The sequence below is a fragment of the Octopus bimaculoides genome, chromosome 13 (genome assembly GCF_046866305.1).
Source record: "Octopus bimaculoides isolate indiv1 chromosome 13, ASM4686630v1, whole genome shotgun sequence".
NCBI lineage: Eukaryota > Metazoa > Mollusca > Cephalopoda > Octopoda > Octopodidae > Octopus > Octopus bimaculoides.
In genome coordinates, this window is record NC_142940.1 from 38,142,631 (window position 1) to 38,152,572 (window position 9,942).

Here is a 9,942-nt window from a genome sequence, read left to right on the forward strand (position 1 = left end):
CCGATCATAACAATGACTGACCGGAAGTTAGAAATTCTTATTTCAGGAGAGCTAAGAAAGGGGGAGATAACAAACGGTGATCGGGAACGAGGGGCTGTGTGTGGGAGGTAGACTGCTGGTGATCTTGACGTATGTAGTGTGAAAATGGGGGAAGGGAGAAAGGAAGAAAGTAGTTGGTCAGTTGTAGTGTGTGCGTGGTGTGATGCGAGGGTATTGGTGTGGTGTGCGTGGTGTGATGCAAGGGTATTGGTGTGGTGTGATGTGAGGGTGTTGGGAGGTGGGGAAGACATGGGTGGAGTGTGGGGTAGAGGTAGGGGTATGTGGGTAGGGTGGGGTATGTGGGTAGGGGTGGGTGGTGGGTGTAAGGAATTGGATGGGGTGGAGTGGGAAGGTAGAGTAGGAGTGAGTTGGGGTGTGGTGGGATGAGCTTATGAGGGGGTGTTGACGAGGAGGGAGAAGGGGAAGGTGGATGTAAGAGAGGGGGAAGATGGGTATGGGAGGGGAGAGGAAGAGAGGAGAGAGGGTGGGTATAAGAGAGGGAAGGGGGATTGAGAGAGGGGGAAGGTGGGTATGGGGCGAGAAAGAGGGGAAGGTGGGTATGGGGGGAGAAAGAGAGGAAGAGAAAGAGAGGAAGAGAAAGAGAGTGAGAGAGAGGGAAGAGGGGTATGGGGGGGAAGAAGAAAGGAAGAGAAAGAGAGTGAGAGAGAGGGGAAGAGAGTGAGAGAGTAAGGGTGAGAGAGTAAGGGTGAGAGAGTAAGAGAGTAAGAGTGTAGAGAGTAGGAGAGTAAGAGTGTAGAGAGTAAGAGTGAGAGAGGGAGTAAGAGAGTAAGAGTGTAGAGAGTAGGAGAGTAAGAGTGTAGAGAGTAAGAGTGAGAGAGGGGGGAGTACGGGAGAGGGGGGAGGGGAGAGGGGGGAGTACGAGAGAAGAGAGTGAGAGAGAGTGAGAGAGAGTAAGAGAGAGGAGAGAAAGAGTAGGGGTGAAGAGAAGTGGGAGTGGAGAGAAGTATGAAGAGAGGTACAAAGAAGTAGGAGGTACAAAGAAGTAGGAGTCGGAGCAGGAGGTGGGGGAGGGGAGAGATGGGTGGTAGGAGGGAGGGTGGGGGAGAGAGACAGGAGGAGGGGGTTAGATGAAGAGTGGAGGGGAGTTGAGCCCATGTGGCGCAAAGGAGCGAAGATAGAAGATTAACCCCTGTTCACGGCGCAAACGGGAGTCCGGATGGCCCCTGTGCATGGACAATCCAAACACAGACAGGTGTTGCCGCAAGGAGTGGCCGGCAGAACGGAAGTGGCGTGACACCGGGGTGTCATTGCCGACGTTGATATATATATCGATAGATAGATTTAAGTATATACATACACTTGTATTTCTGTGTGTGTGTATATATATACATATATACTGACATACATGTATATGCAGGTACATATTGTATATGGGTGTATATATGCATTCATGTGCTCGTGTATATACATGTGTGTACGTACACACACACACACACACACACCCACTCACACATATATATATGCACATAAATATAACTACATCTATACATATACACACAAGTATGTATATATGTACAAACATGTATGTATATAAATATAATATATAGACGACAGCACACAAGAGACTCGTGCTAAAAAACTAAAAACAGGGCAACAGTTGGAAATCGAACGTTAGGCGTCAACTAATAGACGTCGCCATTCACTTTTAATCCTCCTACACATTTCGAGTAGTGAGACTTAATTCTTCATCAGAATCTAACCTATTACTCCCTCGCTACTCAGAGATCTTTTTTCTATAAAGTACGATTCTTGAAACAACACGATGATGTTCCTCAGGAATTCAACGTATGTATGTATGTGCAAGCAAATAGTAAATCTAAGAAGTTATTAAGTTATTATAATTATTCTTCCATTACGATCTCTTCGGTAATATATGGTTCAGATGCATCATGAATATAAACGTGTTTGTCTAATAGTACAACATATTGCATGATTCATAAAGTTTTGTGAGCGGAAGACACGTCCCACTTATCAGTTGCTCGGAGATTTTTCGTTTGCTCACTCATTCCTAGACACACATAGATGCAAACATACATACATCTATATACACATACATACACATATGTGCATACATACATACTTCTACGCATATATATAAGTATATACTCTATTAGAATATAGAACTGCAAATAAATGTAGGGTAATCAACAGTAACAATATATAGATATAGTGGAGTTTGTTTATTCAGATGACACAAGCCTCATTGTATTTCCTTCCAGTTTCGAAATCATCAGAATAGTACTCTGATGATTTCGAAATTCAAAAGAAACATGATTAGTCTTGTAAGTGCCATCATCGAAGCAATCACACACGCGCGCGCACTCACACACACACATACACACACGTACATACACGTATTTATCTATTTATCTATCTATCTATCTATCTGTCTGTCCGATTGTCCGCTTGCCTGTCTGTCTGTCTGTCTTTCTGTTTGCCTACCAACCTACCTGTCTACCTACCTACCTCCCTCCCCCCCCTCCCTCCCTCCCTCCCTCCCTCCCTACCTACCTACCTACCTACCTACCTACCTACCTATCTATCTATCTATCTATCTATCTATCTATCTATCTATCTATCTATCTATCTATACACATTTCTTTCTTTTTCTTCTTTTTTTTCGATGTCTATTTTTTCTTCTCAATTCTTTCTGTCGAAGAGCGTAGGCTCGAAACGTCAAAGACTTTTCCATTCTTTCCGAGTGTCAAACTAATACACCTGCTTGTTGTTCCTTCATCTATCTTCGTCTTTTTTTTCTGCAAATTTGAGCTATATATATATATATATATATATATATATATATATATATATATATATATATATATATATATATATATATATATATATGTATGTATGTATGTATGTATGTATGTATGTATGTATATACAGGCGCAGGAGTGGCTGAGTGATAAGTAGCTTGCTTACCAACTACATGGTTCCAGGTTCAGTGCCACTCAGTTCTAGGTTCAGTGCCAGCCTTGTGAGTGAGTTTGGTAGACGAAACTGAAAGAAGCCCGTTGTATATGTATATATATATATATGTGCATAAATGTGTATGTATGTGTGTGTGTTTGTGTGTCTGGGTTTGTAACCTCAACATCGCTTGACAACGGATGCTGTTGTGTTTACGTCCCCGTAACTTAGTGGTTCGGCAAAAGAGATCGATAGATTCAATACAAGGCTTACAAAGAGTAAGTCTGGTCGGTTTGCTCGGCTAAAGGCAGTGCTCCAGCATAGCCGCAGTCAAAGGACTGAAACAAATGAAAGAATAAAAGAAAAAAGAATATATATATATATATATATATATATATATATATATATATATATATATATATATATATATATATATATAAATTCAATAATAGGACGAATTCTTTTACAAGAATTTATCAAGTAGCTAGCGTGAAAAAACCTCATAAGGGAAAAAATCCATCATTTATTCCCGAAATATATATTTATATTTATATAAGGGCATTACTATACAATAACGCCTCACGCCATGAGGGACTCCAAGGTCAGACTACTATAAAAAGCACATTTTTACCTTTTTACCGAATGCGAGGAAATACAACTCTCAAAGCCAACCCCTTAAAAACGGACTAAATTATAGATCATGATTTCGTAGTTATTGTAGGATTATACAACTTCTACTCGTCAGTATAATATGGTCAAGAAAAATAGAAATAAACAGTGAAACAACATACCAAACGAACACCGTGTATCCAGCATAGCATATAGACGACTGTTCATCGCTATTTCCCTTGGCTTTGAGAGTTGCACTTCCTCGCATTCGGTAAAAATGTGCTTTTTATAGTAGTCTGACCTTAGAGTCCCTCATGGCGTGAGGCGTTATTGTATAGTAATGCCCTTATATAAATATATATATATATATATATATATATATATATAGTTCAAAAACACAATAACAAAAAAACAAAAAAACAACAAAGTGAGGACGTGATATGGATAGTATTATTGGACGCTCAGGAAAGGAAAGAGAGAGTGAATATATATATATATATCGTAAATGTGTGAAATTGTAATGATTTTTGGACAATAACTGACGTGGAAAGAGCATGTCCATGCTTTGTGTCTGAACTTTCCATTCGTTCCTTTGTTGTGCTTCTGTTTTTCGTTTCTTAAAAAAAATTAAAAAAAAAAAAACACGAAATCATGCAAAACACGAATATTATTATCAAATGCCTCGATAATACCTCATCAGTTGAAACTATTGTTGTGCGAAATATTAAATGAAAATATAAAACTTTACATATGTGTGATATATTGAGTACTACATTTGTTAGGTGTGCACTTCGATTAAACGAAATTCAACGAAGATAATATCTGTGTGCATCAATAAAGACCCGTTTCCGTGGTATGTAACTGATGATGGCGGTTAATGGTATGCAAAAGTAGAGCGGCGAACGAAATACCTTGTGGTATCTGTTCCATTTCAAATCCCATCGTTTTCGATTTTACTCTGCATATTTCCAGGATCGATAAAATAAAGTACTAGCCAATTACTGAGAGTCGTATTAAGCTTCCTAGATAGGAATGTCATTCTTACCGAAGTAAAAAAAAAATGTGTTTCACCTTGCCCTTCATTATTTCCAGGACGTTAAATGCAATAAGTACCAGTGATATACTGAGGGTTCATATAATCAACTGGTCTCTTCCCTATTACCAAAGTTTGCCGGAAGAAAGATATTATCGACGACGATGACGACGGCGACCACCACCACCACCACCACCACCACCACAACAACAACAACAACAACAAAAACAACAACAACAACAACAACAACAACAACAACAACAACATTTGAGTTTGGACGTTACACATCCAAGCGACTACTCTGTTGCCAGACGTTCATGGTTCAATGACTTTGGAAAGGAAAATCGAGGAATTCGATTTTCGCCAATTTCTATCATTCCTCCCCCCAATACACACGCTTCCACACATCTACACACATCATACACACAAATACATACATACATGCACACACACACACACACACACACACACACACACACACACACACACACACACACACACACACACATACATATATATATATATATATATATGCACACACACACGAACCTCACCGTGTAAACGGTATGCCCGCCTATTTATCCCACCCTCATACCCTACCCTACCCTATCCTATCCCAAGCGTTTCCTCCCCCCTACCCGCTTGTATTCCTTTAGTGCCAGCTATCCATAAATCTTCCATTCTTTCCTCATATTCTTCCTAGTTTCCCTCTCGTATTCTTCCAATTTCTTATCCCTTTCTTTACACTACTGGTTTTATTTATTTAATTGGAGGAGGCAGTGATGTCCATGGTTGGATGGGGGTTGGTCTATCTTCGTCTAGTTTGCCATTTGCTATCATCTTGTTTTTCTTTTATTTTTCTTTTATTTCCTCTCCCTCGCCACGTCTTTATTCTTAATATTTATTTTTTACATATTCTGCTTTTCAACTTCTCTCCACCTCACTGCCACCACCACCACCACCACCACCACCACCACCACCACCACCAAAACCATTGCCACCGACGCCACCCTCATTTCACCCTACACCACCCCCATCTAACTTTATTCTACTTGTTTGGCCCCACCCTAAATCTTCATTTGAAATCTTTTTTTTTCTAAACCTTCATCCACACCCTCTTCTAGTATTTTTTTTAACATCCACGCGCACGCACACACACACACACACACACACACACACACACGCACAAACACGCACACTTTCTTTCACCCTCTCTCACGCACACACGTAAAATTACACAGCAAAAACATGCACGCAAATGCATACACATATAGTTGCTCACAAGCGCTTATATTTGTAATACGTATATACACACACTCATGTGTATATGTATGTATGTATATATATATATATATATATATATATATATATATATATATATATATATATATATATATATATATATATACTGGAGTAAGCACGATGAACGGGAAGTGAAACTCAGAGTAACAGTCTTTTGTTATTTTTCTGCTGCTTTTAAATAAAGTATATATATATATATATATATATATATATATATAAATATATATATATGTGTGTGTGTGTGTGTGTGTGTTATATAATTATACATATACATATATACATACATTTTTATATGTGAATATGTAGATATGAGTATGTATATATATATAAATATATATATATATATACATACATATATACATACGTATGTATACATATTCATAGCATATCTATCTATCTATACATACATGCATATATACATACATACATACATACATATAGAGTCGGGCAGGTAAATTGAGACCGTTTGCAAAATGTATTATTTTAAGAAGCATCACGAATTAAGAGTTATTTCACATGGAATGAGTCTATAATATTAATTTTATCTTTCTGTTTCCAAAATCTCTGGCCTGGCAGTGCTACCGGGGAGCTATGCCTGTTCGAGGTAGACTTTACAGGCACAGAAGTGCTGTCAACCGAGCATGTCCGAGATACACGCAGAACGACGAGACGGTCTTGCATGCACTCGTCCAGTGCCCGAGCATTGCTGACCTGTGGGTTTATGTTGAACACCTGCTGTCACGTGTGGGACGGTTCCGGTCGTCATCTGAATCCTTTGTGAAGATCACGCCGCCGCCTTCCTTTAACCGGGAAAGAAAGGCTCTTTTTATATGCCTGGTGGCCATGGCGAAAGAGTTTGTATGTTGGACGAGATTGAAGGGGCTGAAGACAAACACTTTTCTCTTTGGCCAGTCCTTGATCAACTTCAAGTTTCACTTGAAAAGGAAAATAAGGGTAGAGAGGGAAGTGTTGTCTTCTAGATATAGAGGGAAGTGTTGTCTTTTAGCCAGTTTGCTAAAAGGAGGATGAAAGTGGCGAGAATAGTGCAAGTGAACTACGCCTGTAGTTGGAAAAAAGGTTAGGAAAAAAAGGCACCTGCCACAAAAGTCAGGATACCCATGGTTTTTTTATGGGATTTTTCTATGAGCAGCTCTCGAAAGTGTCCTTCCTGTTGAGGATCACACATTGTTGATTTCTTTTTTTTTCTTTTTAAATGGTGTTATTCTTGTTTACACGCACCCCACCCCACGAATACACACACACACACACACATACATGCACACATTCTTTGTTTTGTCCTGTGCTGTCCATAATGTTTTTCTTAATGTAAACCCTTGTGATTAATAAAGAAATTACTACTACTACTACTACTACTACTACTACTACTACTACTACTACTACTACTGCTGTTGCTGCTGCTGCTGCTGCTGCTGCTACTACTACTACTACTACTACTACTACTACTACTACTACTGCTGCTGTTGCTGCTGCTGCTGCTGCTGCTACTACTACTACTACTACTACTACTACTACTACTACTACTACTACTACTACTACTACTACTACTATTTTTTTTATAGATTGTGATGAATTGCTCCACAGGTACTGAAACAGTGTGACGAAATATTATTGGCGAAACGAGCTGCAACGGTGTCTCTCTTATGTAATTCTTGAAAGTGGGTCTGCAAAACCATCATATCCTGCGTTCTTCTCTCTGTAATTGTTTTAAGCATACAGACGTCTTTACGGCAGGTTCAAACACATCTGCATTGCAGTGAATCACTCCCTCAGCGTGGCCTCACAAGCAAAGAAATGGTATGAGTAGTTGGTTGAAAGATAAAGCAGCTAAAATAACCTAGACCTGAAGTCATAGGTTTGCAGCAGTCGAAGCAGTTTCATAGCCTGTTATGAAGCTATTATTAGGGCTGAAAGAATTCAAACTGACCCAACTACTTGAAGCACAGATGAAGGAAAGTGAGAATCGACGAAAAGAAATTCATACCTGATCCCAGTACATAATTGCTGTTTTATTAGATGTAATGTAAGCAGCATTGAATGAAATATAGTTATGTATAATTATTTTTAACACGTTCGTGTACATTCGGACATGGAAAGATAGTATGCTGTACAAGCTGTCTCAAGAGAAGAAATCAACTCTCTAGACAATGATTGGAATAACCACATCACTAGGCCATGAAGGACTCCCTGGGACGTAGGACGCATGTCTTTCTGCACTGTTACACTGAACCATCGTTCAGGGCCACTCATAGCTGGCTGCTTTTATATTAGGATAAGAACTGGCAACTTGCTGATGTGCGAAAAGCTATGTCAAGCTGGAATAAATTAATTAGAGGCACAGTAAACAGTGTCGAATGAAATACAGTTATGCACAGTCATATTCAACATGTTCGTGTACATTCGAAAGAAAATATGCTGCACAAGTTATCTCGAAAGAAGAAATTCTCTTTATAGACAATATGGGTGTAAACACACCACTAGGTCTCTTCGGTAAGATTCGAACTCGGTGAGATTCTAACTCAGAAATTAACGATGCAAAAAAGATATATACAACTAAATATTTTGTTTCAGTCACTGTACACATTTTATCATACATATTAGTCCAATCAACAACAAAATGTAAAATAAATAAGGAAAAAAGAAATGAGATTTAATAGCAAAAACATGAGCCCATTAGAACGACACAAGGAAAAAGAAAACATATTGTTTAAAAGGAAAATCAAATAAGTTGGCGCAGAAAGAAAGAAAAAACTTTAAAAAAAACTGTCAGCTATTTAAAAATAAATCAGAACGAGAGACATAAAGGAAATTTCTTCCTTTCTGTAAATCAGCGGTCTGGGTCTAATTTAAATTGGCTTTTATAGTTCTATCGGTGTTCTGTCACTAAAATGGTAAGGTTTTTATTAGGTGTCTCTTTTAAGGAATTAACCTTTTAAAGAAACACTAACGCCAAAGTAGTTCGTTGGTGGCGGTGTTGGCGATGCTGGTGATGAAAGTGGAGAAGGTTAGTAATAACGATCGCTGGTGGAGAGATGAGATGTTGCGGGTTAAACCAGCTCCCATCTTGGCCGTTTGGAAGTTGTTCTACTTCTTTTTTCCCTGCTGTTCTTTAAAAGATAAGAAAATAATTCCAACACAAGGACAGGTGTGCAGCCTCTTCTAAAAATGTATCAACACAAATATTACATCGCTGCTTGTCGCCAGTCTGTTTCTTCTTTCCTTTTCATGTATTGGGTCAGTATGTGCGCGCCAGCGCGTATGTGTATGTGTGTATATATATATGTGTGTATGTAAGTGTGTTTCTTTTATTTCACCCTCTCACTTAGTGTTTCACTGTGAATTTGTGTCTGTGTGTGTGTGCGTGCGCTTATGTGTGCTTGTGTGTGTTTGCTTTTATCTTCGTTTCTATTAAATCCTTACGGTTCCCTGTTATTCCATGGATGTTTATGTCTTATGTCTATGCGTGTTGTGCATGTATATAGAAGCGTATGTGATGTATGTGTGTACATGTGTATGGGTATACGTGACGTGAATGGGTGTAGAAGTGTGCGATGTATATATATATATGTAGAAGTATATATATGTAGAAGTATATGTATGTAGAAGTGTATGTATATATATGTAGTGCATGTATATATATGTAGAAGTGTATATTTGTAGAAGTATATGTATGTATATATATATGTGTGTAGAAGTGTACATATGTAGAAGTATATGTAGACGTGTATATATGTATATATATGTAGAAGTATATATATATGTAGAAGTGTGTATGTATATATATGTATGTGTGTACTTGTGTATGTATGAATGTATGTATGTATGAATGTATGTATATATGTATTTGTGTATGTATGAATGTATGTATGTATGTATTTGTGTATGTATGAATGTAAGAGTATGTCTCGTATGTATATGAGTACAAGTATGTATGTTATGTGTATGCGTGTGGCGTTCGTTTCCCTGCTGACATATAAGATTGTTTATAAATGTTTCTGCTTTAAAGT